We start from the raw sequence: 20,256 nt of genomic DNA on the forward strand, positions 1-20,256 counted from the left end.
AGTTGGACGCTTAACCGACTCAGCCACCCAGGTGCCCCTTATTTTGGTTTTCTAATGTTTTAACATTTACTGAATAAATGTTTACTGGGGGGGGGGGGGGATTCAAACACCAAATTGATAAGATCAGTTTACCGATTTTTTTCTTAAACAACACATAGAAAAAGAAACACCTTAAAGTCTAAACCTGCAATCTGTCAAGATAAAGAACATAAACTTGTCATATTCTTCATGTTGAAGAATTAGTAATACAACTCTATTAGGTTTACTGAGAAATCACTCTATCCTTTGCAAAGACGTACGTAAGCATATGGCTCAGTTATCCAGTTCAGTGGGTTAGGGCCCCAGGTTCATGGGAATCTACAGAAAAATATGAGAATGTGGTATTTCTGATAGTAGTGTTGACTGCCAACTCCATGTACTCTTTGCTCGCCTGGAATTGGGTTGACTGGTTGCATTGCTTTATGGTGGAGACGCTTAGGAGTCGAGTCAGAGGCTAGCAGTGGATAGGGTTTAGAGATAGGATAAGGGTACAAAAAGCCCTTAAATGAACAGGCAATTATCTGGAAACTGACTATGAAGTATGCAACAAAGTCTATTCTAATATTTAACTTTGTACTTTAAGAAAAATCACTTGACATATGATCTCATACCTGTTAGAAAGGCTAGTATCAAAAAGAGAAGAGATTGCAAGTCTTGGTAAGGATGTGGAGAACAGGGATCCCTTATGCACTGTTGGTGGGAATATAAATTGGTACGACCACCGTAGAAAACAGTATGGAGGGTCCTCAAAAAACTCAAAATAAAACTACCATAGGAGCCCGTGATTCTACTCCTGGGTATGTATCTGAAGGAAATGAAATCACTAACTCAAAAAGATACCTTCACCCCCACATTCATTGCAGCATTGTTACAGAAAACAAGATGTGGAAACGGTGTAAGTGTCCATCAACGGATGAATGGGTAAACAAAATGTGGCATATATATTCAATGGTATATTATTCAGCCATAAAATATAAGGAAATCCCGATATTTGTGACAACATGGATGGATCTTGAGGGCAGTGTGCTTGGTGAAATAAGTCAGACAGGAAAAGACAGATACTGTGTGGAATTTTTAAAAATGTGGAATCTAAAAAATCCCCCCAAACTCATAGATACAGAAAAACAGACTGGTGGTTGCCAGAGGTGGGGGAGGGAAGGTGGGCAAAATGGCTGAAGTGGCCAAAAGATACAATCTTCCAGTTATAAGATAAATAACCCCCCGGGGATGTAATATGGAACAAGATGACTGTATTAACAATGCTGTATTTTATATTTGAAAGTTGCTCAGAGAGTAGGTCTTTAAAGTTCTCATCACACACACAAATTTGTAACTCTAGTAGGGCGATGGCTATTAACTAAGCTTGTTGAAGTGACCATTTGGCAATAAATATATCAAATCATTATGCTGTATGCCTAAAACGAATACATCATATGCCAATTTTAACTCAATTAAAAGAAAGAGAAAATCACTTACCTAAAATAGCAGCAACAACAAAATAAGCCAACAACAATAACAAAAAGGAAACATTTCCCCAATCCTCAGGATTAAGTAGGGGATGATTATTTGCATATAGGTTTTTTTCTTTTTTTTTACACAAACTCTTTCTCAATCTTCTTGTTGCTATTTAACTCAGTAATCTCGATTGCATTAGAAAATAGTTTCACTTTCCAAAATATATAAAGAACTTAACACAACTCAATACCAAAAAGCCCCAAATACTCCAGTTAAAAAATGGACAGAAGACATGAACAGACATTTCTCCAAAGAAGACATGCAGATGGCCAACAAACACATGAAAAGATGCTCAACATTACTCACCACCAGGAAAATGCAAATGAAAACTATACTGAGATATCACCTTATGCTTGTCAGAAGGCTAAAATCACAAACACAAGAAAACACAAAGAAACACGAGAAACAGCAAGTGTTGGCGAAGATGTGAAAAAAAAAAGGAACCTTGTGCACTGTTGGTAGGAATGCAAACTGATAGAGTCACTGTGGAAAACAGTATGGAGGTTCCTGAAAAAATTAAAAATAGAATTACCATATGATCCCGTAATTCCACTACTGAGTATTTACCCAAAGAATATGGAAACATTAAGTTGAAAAAAATATATGTACCATTATGGTTACTGCAGATTATTTACAATAGCTAAAGTATGGAAGCAGCCCAAATGTCCATCAAGGGATGAATGGATAAAGAAGATGTGGTATGTTTATACAATGGAAGACTACTTAGCCACAAAAAAGAATGAAATCTTGCCATTTGCAACAACATGGGATGTGGTATATATACCACATCTTCTTTATCCATTCATCCATTGATGGACATTTGGGCTGCTGGAAGTCCAAGATCAAGGTGTCGTCACGGGATGGAGCTAGAGAGTATTGGGCTAAGTGAAATGAGTCAGTCAGAGAAAGATAAATGCCGTATGATTTCATTCATATGTGGAATTTAAGAAACAAAACAAATGAACAAAGAAAAAGGGAGACAAACCAAAAACCGGACACTTAACTATAGAGAACTAATGGTTACCAGAGGGGAGGTGGGTGGGGGGTGGGCGAAGTAGGTGAAGGGGATTGAGAATACACTTATCTTGATGAGCACTGAGCTACGTATAGAACTGCGGAATCACTATATTGTATACCAGAAACGAATATACCACTGTATGTTGACTGTACTGGAATTAGAAATTTTAAGACTAGCTCACCACATAAAGCTGGGGGCAAAAAAGAAAATCCAAAAAATAAAATTAAATGAAAAATCTCAAAAAACTTAAAAAAAAACTTAAAAAGTTAAGTTTTAGGGGTGCCTGAGTGGCTCAGTCAGTTAAGTGTCTGACTCTTGATCTCAGCTCAGGTCTTGATCCCAGAGGCGTGAGTTCAAGCCCCACTTTGGGCTACAGGCTGGGTGTGGAAGCCTACTTTAAAAAAAAAGTTAAGTTTTAGAACAAAGTTTTGGCGAACATACTTTCCGTGTCTTGCACAATTTGTGAAATGATGCTATTAAACGCTGTTAGTGCCTGTTGTGGCAACATTTTCCCTTCCTACCAAGGAAGAAACTCTGAGTTTTCTTAGTCCCAAAGAGAAAAACATAGTATCTTTGGCATGTGGGCTGGTTTGAACACTATGGTTGGAGCCAAGCAGAATAAGGAAAGGTCAGTCACCGAAAGGAATTGTGAGATACTTTACAATGGGCTACGCAGAAGAGGTTTAGATTTTCCGCTGTTAGAATTCGGTCAATCACCGCCACGAATATTTACTGAGCGTCCACTACAAGTCAGGCGTTATTCTAGCCAACGGAAGCACGTAAGTTTCAGATGAGGAAAACCTTTTCCATAATCAGACAATAGCCATTGCAGGGGGGGGGGGGTCACTAGATTACGGAGATGATGGTCATGGTAACAATAGCTATTCAGTTCAAAAAGTAATCGCTGAAGATCTGTTTTGTATGAAGCTGTCTGCCGGGCACTGGGCAGTAAGTAGTTGTGCCCAGTCTTCATTGCATTTTGAACTCTTTAAATTATTTTTTGTTATTTTATTTTATTAGTATGTGTAAGTCAATATCTAGGGAGCTTGGTCAAAGAACTCAATAGAATTTCCCCAAGAGGCACAATCTTGATCCGACTGATGATCCTCTCTCTCTCTCTCTCTCTCTCTCTCTGCCTCTTTCTGTCTCTTTCTCTCTCCTCTCTCTCATGCCCACACACTCCCCATTCTATCCCCATCTTGCAGCATACAAAACAGCTAGCCATCCCTATCCTCATGGAGCTTACCCAACAATGTGAAGAAAGAGGCAATACACCATTATAAATATGTCCGTTATCTATCATATTGGCAAGTGATGAGTCTCTGAGGGTAAGTGAAGCAGGGAAATGCAATGAACCATGAGGGAAGGGTAATTTTATAAGTTTAAATGAAGGTGGTCAGAGAAGGTCTCATTGTGAAGAGACATTTGAGCAAAACCCTAAAGGAGGAGGAGGAGAAAGCCATGTGGATGTTTGGCGGGGCGGGGGGGGGGGTTCATGTACAAGGAACAAGGAGGATACCCACATGGCCGGGATGAAATGGGAGAAGGGAGGTCTACAGGAGATGAGGAGGGAAGTGAGGTGAGCAGATGATGAATATCCATGCCGCAGTGAGCTTGGGCTACCATAACACGATCGCAGAGGCTGGTGGCTGAAACAACAGAAATTTTCTCACAGAAAATTTCTCACATTATCGCAAATGGCAAGATTTCATTCTTTTTTGTGGCTAAGTAGTCTTCCATTGTACATACATACCACATCTTCTTTATCCATTCATCCATTGATGGACATTTGGGCTGCTGGAAGTCCAAGATCAAGGTGTCGTCACAGTTGGTTTCTGGTGAGACCTCTCTTCCTGGGTGTTCAGGGATGGCCTCACCATAACTTCACATAGCTTTTCCTCTGTGAATGCTTAGGGTGTTGGGAGGGGGCAGAGAGAGGCGGAAGGGAGAGAGAGAGAGAGAGAGAGAGAGATCTGGTTTCTGTCTCTTCTTTTTTTTTTTTTAACTTTTTAAAAATGTTTTATTTATTATTTTAAGAGATAGGGAGTGAGCGGGAATGGGACAGAGAGAGAGGGAGATACAGAATCTGAAGCAGTCTCCGGGCTCCAAGCTGTCAGCACAGAGCCCGATGTGGGGCTCAAACTCAGGAATGGTGAGATCATGACATCAGCCAAAGTCAGATGCGTAACCGACTGAGTTGCCCAGGCCCCCCTGATTTCTGTCTCTTCTTCTAAGGACATTAGTCCTATTGGATCAGGGTCCCACCTTTCTGACCTCATTTAACTTTAATTATCTCCTTGAAGACCCTATCTTCTAATACAGTCTCATTGGGAGTTAGAGCTTCAAAATGAGAGTTTGGGGGCAGCATGATTCAGTCCATGACCATCTACAGTTGCAGATAGTTGTAAGTCAGACGCAGGTAAGCCGTGGAGAGACATGCTCAGACTTTGTTTCTGAAAAAAATCACCTTGGTTGCTGAGAAGCTGGGAGACCAGCTAGGAGGGTCCTACAATAAAATGGGAAGAGATGGTGACAACGGTAAACCATAGAGAGTAGGATCTGCTGTGCAAATGAATTTGAGGATAATCTGGATGTGACGTTTGTCATGCCATTGAGCTCTTCTAGGAAACTTCCAATTTCTTTGTATATGAACCTCTCTGATATAAGACACTGCTGTGTCTTAATCTGTTGTGAAATGTGTAAGGAATTCCATATGGATGCAAATCAATATTAATAATAGTCAAAGTATCAAAACTAATTCAGAATATTTTGCCCTTTTCTTAGTAGGATGACACTTTCACTCCCTTGCAATTTGAAAAGTTATCTTGGGTGGAAAAAAGAAAGCAGGTTAAAGAAAGCATCACTGGGGAAGTCTACAGGCGTGTGTTTGGGTGGAGAAATCTGCTTTCCTCCAATCTTCACTTGGCTGGCTTTTCTTGGCATACAGGCTTCACCTCAAAAGCCTTCCCGCCTAAGAGACCTTCTCCGACTGCTCCATCAAAGGTGTTTCCTGCAGTCACTTTCCATGTTATCATGCTGCTTTATTTTCCATGGCATTTGCATGCTTTGGTATTTTCCTATTTGGGTGTTCGTTGTTCACGGTTGGTCTGCCCCTCCTAGAATCTGCACTCCAGGAGAACAAGGTCTTTGTCTTGTTCACCAAACATTCCCAGCGTCTAGAACAGTGCCTGGCGTGTAGTGAGGACTCAATAAATATTTGTCAAGTGGATGCAAGGATAAAAAAAGAAAGCACGGAGACCCAGCTCACCAAGACTCGCAAAGTGCGTAAGGGGAAAGAAATCCCTTCTGTGTAGTGCAATGTTGAGGTTGACAGGGGACCACACAGTAGACAAAGGGCTGGGCACATTTCAGGGCTAGAGGCTTTGTATTTTTGAAGGTTTATGTGCAGATCTGGGAGTCAAGAGATTGGGGGTTCACATCTGCTCTATCTCCAACTCACTGTGTGACTACGGTACAAATCATTAACTTCCGCAAGCATTAGTTTCTCCATCTGGGTGGTGTTACGGGCTAGTTTAAACATTTAGAAACCCTCATTGGCATATATGACTCTATTTATGCTGTTTCTTTCAGAAGATTGAGTGCTTTGTGGAATCGAGCCCTGTCTTTCCCTTTGGTTTCTGAACTGCATTTCCTTGGCAGGCGAGGCGATTAATTGCCTTGAATTCCTCTTCTCCTGCTCCATTTCCCAGCTTTTCCCAGAGAGTGTCCTCATTCAGACTGCATGACTTTGATGGGAAGGACAAGGCCTTGATCATCTGAAGATATGCCTTGGGTTGTCATTCCCCACCTTTATTCCTCTTTCTTTGCTGACTCTAGCTAGGTGAATCCCCCAGCTTTCCACCACCCAGATATGCAGGCCGGGCCCAGCACGAGAGGGACACATATAGCTGTTAGTCATCTCCCAGTAGACAGAGTACAGAAATTAAGACTTGGGCTCAGATCCAGAAGGCCGTCCATGCCTCTCTCCTTTATTCTCCCTCGCCAGCCAGACATTCTCTGCTAGGAGGAGGCCTCGGTCCTGTAAACAGCTGTTGGGTGACTTCCTTCTTCACTTCACCATATTCTCACCTCCAAAGAATCCAGCTTCTCTTTAGGTCTGCCTCGGGCTTCTATCCTCTGGCCCTACCTAATCGTGAAGCAAGGGAGATACTGGCATGGCAGTGAATGGCATAAGCTTGGGATTCGGCCAGACGTGGGTTAAAATCTAGCAATACGACTAACTCCGTGAGCTTGGGCAAGTTACTAAATCTCTCTGGGCCTCAATTTCTCCGGTAAAATGAAGACGAGGAGGGATGGCCAGAATGAAACGAAATGATGTGAGTCAAGAATTCAGCGTAGCGCCTGGAATGCATCCAAGTGTGGTAGTTGCTACCATCAATTCCTGGTGCCCTCTTCACCAAGCCTAGGGAGCTCACCTGATGACATTATGCTCACTCTTTTTCCTTAGTTTCAAGGGTTGTTGCTGAAGGTTTAAAACTTTTGGTTTGAAAAGTGAATCTCCACCTTTTTGAGACCTCTAATTTGTACAAGGAGATGATCAAATGCTCTTCGCCATGGGTATTATCTACTCATCAGCTTGGCTCTGATGACTAGGGTTTCTGGTGCTCAGAAACATCTCATTTCATCCTTTAAATAATTATCCTGCAAAAAAAGAAAGTCGCTATGTCGACACAACGCTACGTCGACACTGACAAAATCAGACAGAAGTTCACAGAGTTTCCCAGAGAAGAGGAACCTAGACATAGCCCATCTAGGTGATTCCAACTGGATACGAACATGTTGATATCTTATGGACTACTTAACTCTTCTTCAGATGTTTGGTGTTAGCAATATTTTTTTAAAAAAATAGTTGTATTCTGAAGCCAACCTAATCTTTTCCATGCAGTGGATGGTGCATTGGCTTCCTAGATAGCCCGGACTGATGAAGTATTTGCTTAGTGCCATGGATGGAATTTGTTTTCTCTAAAAAAGGAAATATCTCAACGGGGCATTTAGTATACATGTGCCAACTTCTCAAGTGGCACAGTAGGCTTTCTTGAGGGGCATGTAATGTTTTCTGGTTTTAAGTTCTAACTTATCCTATAGGTTACAGCAATGAAGTGGAGCAGAATCTGTTGGTGTTATGAAGTCTCAGTGCTAGAAGAAAGAAAAAGAAAGAAAAAGAGAGAGAGAGAGAGAGAGAAACAACAAACAATGGAAGCATTGTAAGAAATATTTATAAGTCAAATGTTACGGAGAAAAACTCCAAACCAAAACCTATTTCAAAAAATGTTGGAGGAAATGGTATATCTTTTATGTGCTTAAGAAAACAGTTAAAAAGAACTTCACAGCATTGGGTCTATTAAGTACATTTATTCCAGTGATTTCCCAGATATTTCCAAGTTCCATTTAAAACAGAAGTCTCCTATCAAGAAATCCTTTGAAATTATTTACTCTTTTATGGTTGTAAAGTATGGAAACATAATACTTTTAATGGAAACTCTAATAAACGGCACATGCTATGAAGTGTCTACTGATGTGCTTTATAGGTTAGGGCTCTTACGTCACACGAACTTGCCAGTCTACGCTTCTGATCCCCGTAAATGCCCCAGTGATGTGGAAGAGGACAACTGGAAGGGCAAGGCCGTGCAAGAATGGCCTGGATCATTCATCCTCAGCAGAAAGATACGGCAGCCGGAGTCCTTCTGACAGGAAGCAAATTTGGCCAGCAGGCGGAAACAGAATTATTTGGATTAAGGACTTTGTTGTGCTTGAGGGATGGTGACTCGGTGGTCACCATAACTTGAAAAAAGGTTTTTCTTATATTCAACATAAAGGAATGTTTTGTATAAGCCTGGTTGTGAATCCCCAGAATAAAATAGTATGTAACATTTTTAGCACGTATTTAATTGGCAACAGAAAAATGAAAACCAGTTGACTTATAATGTTGAAATGGTATTCTGGTTAAAATCAACTCCCATACAAGAAAATTTAATGTGCTTCACCAAATGCATATTTTCATGCAAAATAAATGTATTTTAAAGTTATATATCCTTAATTTTATGCTGAAATGGTACTTGCAGTCCACAGATGCATTCCCCTCCCCCACCCCAGCAAATTAATTTTCAGTGAAATGTTTTCAAAGCATTTTCACTTGTATATGCTTCAAATTAACAATTTGAAGCAAATAGTAATTGATTTATTGACATCTGATGGATTCATGCTTGTGTTCCTTGGTTTGCAAATCTTGTTAAAATGCTGTTAATAATCTATGGATATACATTTTAAACAACTGTCATTAAATTTAGAATAACTGTCATTAAATAAGGAGAAGTAAATTTAATAGTGTAGTTGCCATATATTTAAATACCAGTGGATGATTAGAAGCAGATTTATTGAGGGTTTAATCAAGGCTGGATAGATTCATGCCTTTTCAGCAACTATATTCATTTTATATTCTTTTGCTTCATTTTTCTATTTTAAAATGAATGGTTTGTAGGTATGTGAACTAGTCTCATATCAAAAGCTGAAGCATCAATTAATCAGTACCAAAATATATAGGATGCGCTATACTGCTCAAGATAATTCAAGACTGTACATTAATCCTTGGTGAACCTGGTCGAGTCTTTCCCAAAAGACCCAGAGAAGCCCAGAGAGGAATGGCCGTTAGGAAGAGAGAAGAAATTCACCTGATTTTGTTCATATTTGCCACTTGGTAAAACAGTTGTCTAACCTCTTTTAAAATGCCTTTGATTCTATGGCTAAAATATCAAAGACTGATACTTTTAACAACATGGTTCAGAAATGTCAGTTTGATACACTTGGACTATCCTGTTTTAGTTTCGTTTTATTTTGAAAGAACAAGACATATCTTCCAAACTATCTGGAGAGGTTGGTTTCTTTTCGCCAGGCTTCAGCCCACCCTATCCCGAGTTTGAAGCATTTTGTTAGATGCCTTTGATCTTCTGTTTGACTTCTGCTTCATGGAAAAATGCTCATAAACCTTCAGAGAATGGCTTTCTTTACTTTTAGCTTTATTCAAGTATTATAAACAGTGGACAGATCTATAGCAAAACGATTTTAAGAGCACTTAGGACCCACATGCTAATTTATTTGCTCACCACCAAAAAGGCTTGCTTGGTAAAAAGAAGTTTAAAAAGTTCAACTTGGCTTCGTGAAAAAAAAAAAAAAAAACTCCACTTTTAAGTGGCTAAAAGGATTGCGTTTCGGGGTTTTTTTTTTTTTTCTTTTTTGAAATATTAAGATCTCTAAAGCAACAATCTTTTTAAAGATGTTATGCACAAGGATTGGCATGACGTTTGAAATGGCTTCAAGAGTTCCTGTTACTCTTGACATGCTGGCAAACACTTCACAGATGTGCTTTCTCACTGCAGCCCCGTCAAGAGAGAATACAAAATCCGCGACTACAAACAAGTCCCCGCATGTCTTAATGCTAGGGCAAGAGTAGGCTGGAAGATGTCAGGGTGAGATGTCCTCTAATCCATCATTACTCCAGCCTAATTGTTGCTTCTCCACAAATGATGGGATCTACCAGTTGAGCTCCACGTTGTTGGATGTTGGATAACAATTGTGGTTTCAGATAAAACAAACAAACAAAATTAGAAATCTTTGCCATTTGGCATTTTGCAATTCTGAAGACGTCTTTCAGTATAAAATGTGGGAAAGGTTTAGAGATCGTTTGTGCTATAGCTTTTTATTTTTTTTTATTTTTTAAATTATTTTCAATTTTTTTCTAACATTTATTCATCTTTGAGAGGCAGAGTGTGAATGGGGGAGGGGCAGAGAGAGAGAGAGAGGGAGGGAGACACAGAGTCCGAAGCCGGCTCCAGGCTCTGAGCTGTCAGCACAGAGCCCGACGCGGGGCTCGAACTCACGGACCACGAGATCGTGACCTGAGCCGAAGCCAGACGCTTCACCAACTGAGCCACCCAGGTGCCCCTATGCTATAACTTTTTAAAAATGGAGTCTTCTAGAGCTCTACAGGAGTTGCAAACTGATGTGTCCTATGCTGAATCAGTACTGATGAGGGATTTTATTTGGACAACCGCTTAATTTCATGTTAAGATTCAGATTTCAGCTTCAGCTCTAGCAACACTGGCGTTTTCTCCAGCAACACCAACTGGAAATAGTAGCGGCTGCACATTTCGTAGGGACTGTTTAATTTTTTAAAGAATTTTCTCCACTTTTAACCATGACACTGGGCTTCTTGGATCATTTACCCATGGTCTTCAGGTGGCATTTGGGTCTGTGACTCCTGTGGCGTAATATCACTCTGAAATACTAATGATGTTACTGCTGTGTCTGTATGAGGGAGTCTGAAAAATTTAAGTTCTGTTCTCAGGAGATACCCATTATGCAAAACTGATCCATGTTCTTTAGCAGGACATTATGCTGATGCAGAAGTTGCTTGGGAAATCTACAAACCATTCTCTCAATGGATCTGAATCAGTGGCCTTAGTCATTGATGGTGGAGCTTCAGGGTGGTAAGGAGTTCTACTCTGGGCTCAGTGGGAGAACCATCTCTCGCCATGTGGGTGGCATATAATATGCAAACCCCCCAAAGAATGCCAGTTCCGGGAGGACGACTCCTTGTCAAATTCTGTGTACCTGGAAAAGTGTTTGGCATGCCCGCGAATATTCTGGAATGAACTAGATGGATTATGTATGGAACGTTCAAACTTAACTTGAACAGGAAATAGTTTAAAAATGGCCATTATTATTATTACTGATCACTGAATGCCTTCTATGTGTTAGGTAGCTTACAAGCACCATTTGATTTATTTCTCACCGCAATTCCACAGGTGTTGTTTACCTGTTACACATGGGAACACAGAATCAGATTTTTAACGTCTGGTCATATGCCTAGAAACACCAGTGGTAAAGGCAGAGGCGCGGGCAGCTGCAGGTGGCGCTCTGGCTCCTTAGAGCCAAGCCCGCTGGGTGTCCGCCTGGTACCTAGGTGAGGCCAGGGCCCCTAGATCTTGCCTCTCCTCTGGCGTGTTGGGGACAGGTTAGGCGACAGCACCCGCTCCTCTGAGGAGACACAAAGGTGGTTCCCCAGTGCTCAAATTTCTGGACCACCTTTGCTTTCTCCTCTCTCACGTTGGGCAGTCCTGTCCCCATTCTCTTTAGCCCCCCCCAGAACTTCTCGCCCTAAATCTCCCCCACACGGGTGCTCCCCACCTTCATGAACCAGCTCTTCCCCCACTCCCCTCATTTTCTTCATCCTCTTCGAGCTCCTGGGATCACACTTTGAGGGCAGCCTTTGAAAAATGGAATAGTGGACCAGAGCGTGGTGGTAGTGGGGTGGGGTGGGGGGTTAAAAGTCCAGGGGCGTGCCAGGGAGGGAGATACGATGGCTTCCTCATCTGGCAATGAGGATGCTCTCACGATACCTAGAGCTGCTATCAATAAGATGATCAAAGAGACTCTCCCCAAGTCTGGTGGCCAACGATGCCCGGGATCTGGTGGTGATCTACTGCACTGAATTCATTCACCTCGTGTCTTCTGAAGCCAATGAGATTTGCAACAAATCTGAAAAGAAGACCATCTCACCTGAGCATGTCATACAAGCACTAGAAAGTTGGGGCTCTGGCTCTTGTATCAGTCAAGTAAAAGAAGTCTTACAAGAATGCAAGACTGTAGCATTGAAAAGAAGAAAGACCAGCTCTTGTTTGGAAAACGTTGGCACTCCTGAAGAAGAGTTATTGAGACAGCAGGCAAGAATTATTTGCAAAAGCCAGACAGCAACAAGCAGCATTGGCCCAGCAGGAATGGCTTCAAGTCTGCTTGACTCCAAAATATATGTTCTTTCTTGGGGTGCCAGGGTGGCTCAGTTGGGTGAGCATCTGACCCTTGATCGCAGCTCAGGTCATGGGATCGAGCCCCGGGTCAGGCTGAATATGGAGCCTGCTCAAGATTCTCTCTCTCTTTCCCTCCGCTTCTCCCCTGCTCACTTTCTCTCTCAAAACAAAACAAAATATGTGTTCTTTCTGCTATTCTTTGTTTCCTTTTAAATAGAAGATCATATTTGGAAACATGAAGTGAAGTGATGATGCGAAGGTTCTGTCTAAAAGACACCAAAACATCTGACAAATTGCTGACATCTTCAATTTAGTCAATTGGCTTGGCTATTTATTCCACAAAATCAGCAGTTTGTGAGTTTACTGATCAGTTGTGGACCTTGTAGGGGAGCTGGGAGAATGGAGCACGCAAGAGTTAATCTGTGAAGTGGGATCAGAAAGGTTACAAGACTGCCCACATTGAATTGGTTATTCAGCCTTAGACCCTCTCCTCTCACCTGGCAACTGGCTTTCCTGACCCCATCCTTTTTCATCCAGAGCCTAAAGGGTTGAATTTTCTCAGGATGTCCCCTATACCTCTGATTTGTCCCACTATGGCTTAAAAAGGTGGCCAAACTCCCAAAGCTTTTGGCCTTCCTTGCTTCATGTTGACCTGTCTACTTTATCTCAGATCTCCATCTTGGTACATCTACCTCTGGCCTGGTAATCTTGCTCCAACCTCTGATTTCTCCTCTAGCCTGGAAGTTTGGTGTTATGTATTTTTGACCTTGAACAGTAGCCAGATCCAGTTAATCCAACAATAGGAGTGTAGCACACAAGACTCAAGGCGACTGACTTTAGTTGGACTGATCTGGTCAATGTAGCATGAGCCTTGGAAAGTTGTTTAACTTCTGTGGCTCATGATTACATTTTACTCTCTTCTTCATAGAGTTGTGGGAACAGCTTTAATGGTGCTTATAAAGTTGTTAATTGAAAACGCTCATGGGGGCACCTGGGTGGCTCAGTCAGTTAAATGTCCAACTTTAGCTCAGGTCATGATCTCATGGTTTGTGGGTTTGAGCCTCAAATCAGGCTCTGTGCTGACGGAGTGGAGCCTGCTTGGGATTTTTTGTCTCTCTCTCTGCCACTTGCACTTTCTCTTTCTCTCAAAATAAACTTTTAAAAAAATTAAAAATTAAAAAAAAAGAAAATGTTCATGAATTCAAGGTAGTATATTAGTAACATTTTAAACCAAGTTTCTATTAATTTATATCTAAAAATAATTACATAGGTATAATACAAAAACAGTTTTCACATACAAAAATCAAATAATTATGAAATCCAAAACAGAGAATCAAAACTGAAACAATGTATAAAATGATAACCATTAAGGTAAAATAATGAAAAACTTATTTGACTTTTTTAGATAAAATTTTCTTAGATAACATTTTTATCTGTATCTCTCACCATAATTTTTTCATTAAAAATAGTATAGTTTAGGTATAGTAAAATTCACCCTCTTTAGTAGAAAGTTCTATGAGTTATGTCAAATGCATAGTCACATAACTACCACCATATTAAAAATATACAATAGTTCCATCACACCAAAATATTTTCTGTGCCTCTTGGTAGTCAGATTCTACCCTCAACCCCAGTCCCTTATAATCAGTGACAGCCAATATACAATATTTGGATTCCCTAACCATTTGCAGATATCATCTGGCTCTTTTCACACTGCCCTGTGGGAATTGGGGTTAGAGTATCAGCACAAGAAAATACTGATAGTCTGGTGATTGCTATCACTATAAGTAATGAAATACTTTTCTATGATGCAAGAATCTTGTGCCCTCTGCCAGCATCCATGAAAACAGGGCAGGTTAACTTGTTTATTTGCAAGTATGGTAAAATTTGAGGCCATTTATATGATTCTCAACTAGCTTATTTATTCCTTTCCAATATATATGTCTTATTTTTTTTTCTTGCCTTGTTGCATTGGCTAAAAATTCTAGTATGATGTTGAAAAGGAATTGTAGGAGGGACACCTTTGAATTGTTTCAATCTTGAGGAAGGTGGGACATCCAGTTTCTCACTCTTAAGTATGACATAAGGTGTTGGTTTTGGTAGATGCCTTGTGTCAGTTTTGGATGTTCCCTTTTATTCCTTGTTTGCTCAGTTTTTGCTGAGGATTTTTTTCATCTTTGTTCAAGATGGATATTGCTTTGTACTTTTATTATAGCATCTTTTTTTGATTTTGGCATCAGAATAATGCTGGCATAATTAAATAAATTGAGAATTGTTCCCACCTTTTCTATATACAAACTCTGGAAGAGTTTGTACAAAGTGGTGATTATTTCTTTCTCAAACATTTGGTAGAACTTACAATGAAGTCATCTGGGCCTGGAATTTTCTTTTCTGAAAGGCTTTAAATTAGAAATTCAACATCTTTAAAAGATACAGGACTAGTCAAGCTATTTATTTCTTCTTGAAGGATTTTTTTTTAGGATGCTTAAGATCACCGGTTGATAGTTCCAACATCTCTGTCATGTTTAAGCGTGATTCTGTTGATTGCTTTGTCTCTTAGAAGTGTGTTATTTTTATTTGCTGCTTTGTATGTCTTGCAATTGTTGATTGAAAGCTGTACATCTTATGTAGAACAGTACAGACTGAGGTTGATAATGGGCATGCCTTTTATTTTGCTAGGCCTTTAATGTGTGGAAAATCGTTCAAGACAGTAGGGGTGGGTTTGGGTTATTTTCCTGCTATGTTTACAGTCACTACCACAAGCTTCAGCTTCTAGCATTACCTTGTGTTTAGGGTAAGGAGTGGTTTGCCAGAAGGTTTTTCTTAATATCTTCTTCACTCTCAGATTTAAGTCTTCCCATTATGCCTGTGCCTCACAAAGGGCTCTCTCCATACTTTTGAGGACTGGTTACCTGTTTCTTGAGTTGGCTAGCCTGGTGTTGGGAATGGACTGGAGGTGTGTTTTATTGTTCTGTTTCAGTCCCAGTCTTAGATAGGTGCTCCATTCTGTGTCTTAGAGGTGGGGCCTTCGCAGTGATTCTTCTCACCCAGAAGTTGGCAATCTCTAATGATCTGAGCCTAGATGTATTCCTCCCTGTCCCCAGAGGGTTTTGTCTGCTCCTTTTCTCACCTGCAGTGTGTCTTCATCTGTACCTTGAGGGTAACAGGGTTTAATGCCCTTCCTCCAATGGGATAAGGCTTTTATTCTGTAGGAGACATATGAGAGGATATGGGAAGATCTTCATGCCTTCATCTCAGTGGATGCTCTTTCTTTCTCCAAGGATGTACCATAAGAGATGCTTCTTCAGATTTTCATTCTATGTCCAGTTTTTCATGCACACTCAGTGAGGTCTGTGAGAGGGCCCTGTAGGGGGGGGTGTGAATTTCTCTATCTCTGTGGCTCTCGGCAGTTCTGTGCTTTCACTCTAAACTTTATACTATATACTCTCACACTTGACCTTTAAATGTTCATTAACAATTTCAGCAAAATTTTTAATTTTCCCAAACTGGCAGAGCAGGAGGTGTCAGTATGGAAGTTGACATTTGCCACAACAAAGACTGAAAGGTTTGGTGCAAAGAGCCCAAGGACCAGGGCATCTACCTGAGACCGTTGGTCAGGTTGTATGGGTTTCTGGCCAGATGAACCGACTCTACCATTAGCCAAGTTGTGTTGAAGAAGTTGTTCAAGAATTGCACCAGCCGGCCACCTCTGTCCCTCTCCTGGATGATCCGTAAGATGAAGCTGCCTGGCAAGGAAGACAAAACAGCTGTGGCTGTAGGGACTAGAACTGATGATGTGTGTGTCAGGAGGTGCCCAAACTGAAGGTGGACGTGCTGCAAGTGAGCAGCCATGCCCAGAGCTGCATCCTCAAAGCTGGGGGCGAGATCCTTGCCTTTTACCTGTTGGCCCCAGACTTCCCCAAGGACTGTGGCACCATCTTGCTCTCTAGTCCATGCAAGAGCTGAGAGTTATACAGGTATTTCAGCAAGGTCCCAGGAACCCTGCACAGCCACACCAAATCCTACATGTAATTCAAGGGCCAGAAGTTGGAGTGGCCCAGAGGCTTCAGGGCGAGCCTTGGCTACTAAAATGAACCTCACATCCTGCCTTGTTATTGAAAAGATTTTGGATGCTAAACCCCCCCCCCCAACTTTAGCCAAATTTTTCTTACCAGCTTGTATAGCCTCTGGTGTTTGCTGCAGCTAAGTAGGTGCTCTTCCTGGAGGCATCTTTGTTTGCATTTCTTAAATTAACTATTTGCCCTCGGACCACAGCTCTGTGATAGATTCAATAAAAGTTGGATTTTTGTAAATTATCTAGTCTTTTTTTTTTATCATAAGTATGACATGATGTCCTTTCCTGTTTCCTACATCCCATAGTGAAGCCAGAAACCCTATTTCTTGACCTATAAGAAAATTTATTTCTAGGTTTTCAAACCATCTATGAGTAAATCATATTTTACAGACCAAATGTCAGTTAGGTCATTTTGGACCTCAAGTAAAGAAAATCCAATCCAAAATACATAAACCAAAAGTTTGTATTATCTCAATGGGAGAGGTTTAGTTAAATCAAGTCAACAATTTTGTTAGGGTTCTACGTCCTTTCTCTTTTCCACTGTGCTAGTCTCAGGACATTGTTGTGTCTTTTAGAGTAACTTCCTGCAGTGTCCCAAGTGGGCTACCAAAGTTCTGACATCACATCACAGAGGTAAAAACAAACAAGCCACATATAAAAATATAAATAAAATCAATGGCCAATTGATATCTTTTTTTTAAAAGTAGTCTTCATGCCCAGCATGGAGCCCAATGCAAAGCTTGAACACACGACCCTGAGATGAAGACCTGAGCTGAGATCAAGAGTCAGACACTCAACTGACTGAGCCATCCAGTGCCCCTACATCATTATTTTTTAAGGGAAAGGAAAATATCGCAAGAGGCTTCCTATCAAATTTGCCAAATGTCTTATTGAACACATGCCCATTGCTCAATTGTTGCTAGAATAGGAATGGAGCCACCCTATTTGATTTAACATCAAGATTTGCCTCTGGGCTAGAAAGGGAGCAAATTCCGCTGAAGCGCATGGCCACCTGATAGCTGAGAAAAATCAAGATTCTATGAGCAAAGAATATGGGGGAATGGCTGTGACTAGTGGTTCATGACTGTTAGAGTTCATAAGGCATAAAGAGGACAAGCTTTGCAGTCAGGTTTATCTAGGTTCAAATCCTAGATTTGTACCTTGGAAAGTACAAAGGGGATAATATTTTGTAAATACTAAATAGTTAACTATTTCTCTCTTTCTTTCGTGAAATCATGTTCCTTGGCATTCATTTTGATCTTATAGCTCAGGAAGGGGCCGTGGATAATGCCACCTCATGAAAGTAGAGGAGATGATTTTAAATATGGTAAATTCAGAATACAGTAGCTATATTATAGCTACAACAATATTATAAATTGTTATAATATATTTAGCTGATAGCTTTTTCTAATTAAAGGCTCTTTATTACGGCTGCATGTTCTACTTTGAGAGAAGATAGAGAAGTATTTTCTAGCTCAAATGCAGAGTGAGAGGCCTTTGGTTGATCTCCCCTTCTGTGATAACAAGGGACAGGGTCATATGGCCAAAATGGCAATTTAAGGCTTTTCCATTATGGAGGAAGGGCCTGTATTCTTTTTTTCTTTTTTTATTAAAAAAATGTTTTTTAATGTTTTTTATTTATTTTTGAGAGAGAGACAGAGTATGAGCTGGTCAGGGGCAGAGAGAGAGGGAGACAGAATCCACAAAGCAGACTCCAGGCCCTGAGCTGTCAGCACAGAGCCTGACACGGGGCTCGAACCCATGAACCACGGGATCATGACCTGAGCCAAAGTTGGACGCCCAACCATAGCTGTGAAGTATACAGGGCCAAAGAGGTACAATGGAAGAAAGAGAGAGCTTGAGGAAACAGTGTTTGTCTTTTTGTTCACAGCTATGGGACTCTGCAGTGAAAAAGAAAAGGGCTCTGGACAGGTAAAAAATAGTTTTGACAAGTTTAGAAAGACTGTTATTTACCTTTTACCATAACAGAAAGATAAGACACTGGTTCAGGTTAAAGTGCAGTGCATCTGGAAGAGAATCAAAAAAACAGAATGAGTCTTTTTTTGTATATCCCTCATCAAAGAAGTTATTTTGCTTTGTTGTTTTTTTTTTAAATTTATGCCTAGCCTTCTTAATCTCTCAGCATATTTATTTCCCTAAGGCCCTTGATCATATTAGTTCCTGGAGTAGTTTTTCCAAATTGAAAGTGTTATATCCATGCTGTAAGAATAGGATGGGCCTCCACCCATAATTTGATTTCAGTGTAAGAGACATCCCAAGAGCATATGAAAATACAGGGTTCGTTTCCCGAGAGCCTCTGGTCACAACATTTTTATCAACCTATCAACACATAATTTTGTTTTATGTGTGTGTCTGTTTAAAAACATCTTATTTAATATATATTGTTGATTCACTAACAATGAACGCACAGAAACATCACTATAACTCATGCTCTAACACATGCTCTGTCAGACTTCTTAAGTGTTGCCAAAAACTTCACACAGATTGCTGTCTCACTTTTGTTTCATTTTTATTTTCTTAATTACCAGGGAAGGGGGAAATCTTTCTGTGTGGCTATTTGCCATTTGGTTTCCTTTTGCTGTGAGTTGCCTGTTCAGATCATTTACCCGCTTTTCTTTTTGATGACCCCTTTCCCATTAATTTATAGATTTTTAAAATGTACATTTTGTATGTTAATATTTTCTTGAATGTATGTTCTACATTGTCTTCTAATAGTGTGTCTTTACATTTCGTGTAGATGGCCTTTGTCATACAGAAAATTTTAATTGCTTGCATGAGGTAAATTTTGTGTTTTCTTTAAGAAATTCTTCTATACCATAAGGTCATAAAGATATTTCCTCTATATTGATACTCTCCACATTGTCTTCTCATAACTTTAAAGTTTTGCATTTCGCAGACCTTTAATCAACACAGAATTCATTTTTATATATAAGGTCTGTAGGGACTTGTTTTTAAACTATAAGGATATAGTCAGTTTTCTCTACCTCACTTACTAGATAGATCTTTCTTTCTCCACTATTTATTCTGTCACTGTCATGCACCGCCCCTCCCCCCCCCCCCACCCCGCCGTCCCAGCCCTCCCTCCCAAGCACCAGAAGTACATATACCAAGTTCTCTGTATGTGTGTGTATGTGTATGTCTGGCTGGGGTCTTCTATCCTGTTCCATTAGTTCATCTAGTTATCCTCAAACTAATATCACATTGTTTATTTTATTAAAAAAAAATTTTTTTTAACGTTTATTTGTTATCGACAGACAGAGAGACACAGAGAGTGAGCAGGAGAGGGGCAGAGAGAGGAGGAGACACAGAATCCGAAACAGGCTCCAGGCTCTGAGCCATCAGTACAGAGCCCGACGCGGGGCTCGAACTCACAAACTGCAAGATCATGACCTGAACCAAAGTCTGTCACCCAACCAATTGAGCCACCCAGGTGCCCCTATATCACATTGGTTAAAGACCAAAACTTCATAATCAATCTTGATACTTGGGAGGGCAAGATGCTCCCCTCTTTATTCTTATTTTTTGAAATTATCTTGATTGCTCTTGATCCTTTATTCTTCCATATGAATATTAGGATCAGTTTGTCAAATTCAGTCAAAAGCCCTGTTCAACTTTGAATTAGAGTGGCAATAAATTCATAGACTACTTTGAGAAAAATTGTCATTCTTACAACACTGAGTGTTTTCATCTGTTAACATTCTGTACATTTTCATGTCCTAAAACACTTTTTTTTTTTTTTTTTTTTTAAAGTAGACTCCATGCCC

The 20,256-nt window shown here is 40.4% G+C and overlaps 1 pseudogene; it reads left to right on the top strand.

Annotated features, from left to right (window-relative positions):
• The first annotated feature begins 15,925 nt into the window (after positions 1-15,925).
• Positions 15,926-16,485, top strand: LOC112863694 (large ribosomal subunit protein eL18 pseudogene; annotated as a pseudogene).
• The last annotated feature ends 3,771 nt before the right edge of the window (positions 16,486-20,256 follow it).

The sequence above is a fragment of the Puma concolor genome, chromosome B4, assembly GCF_028749965.1.
Source record: "Puma concolor isolate L17-30 chromosome B4, mPumCon1.1.hap2, whole genome shotgun sequence".
Lineage (NCBI taxonomy): Eukaryota > Metazoa > Chordata > Mammalia > Carnivora > Felidae > Puma > Puma concolor.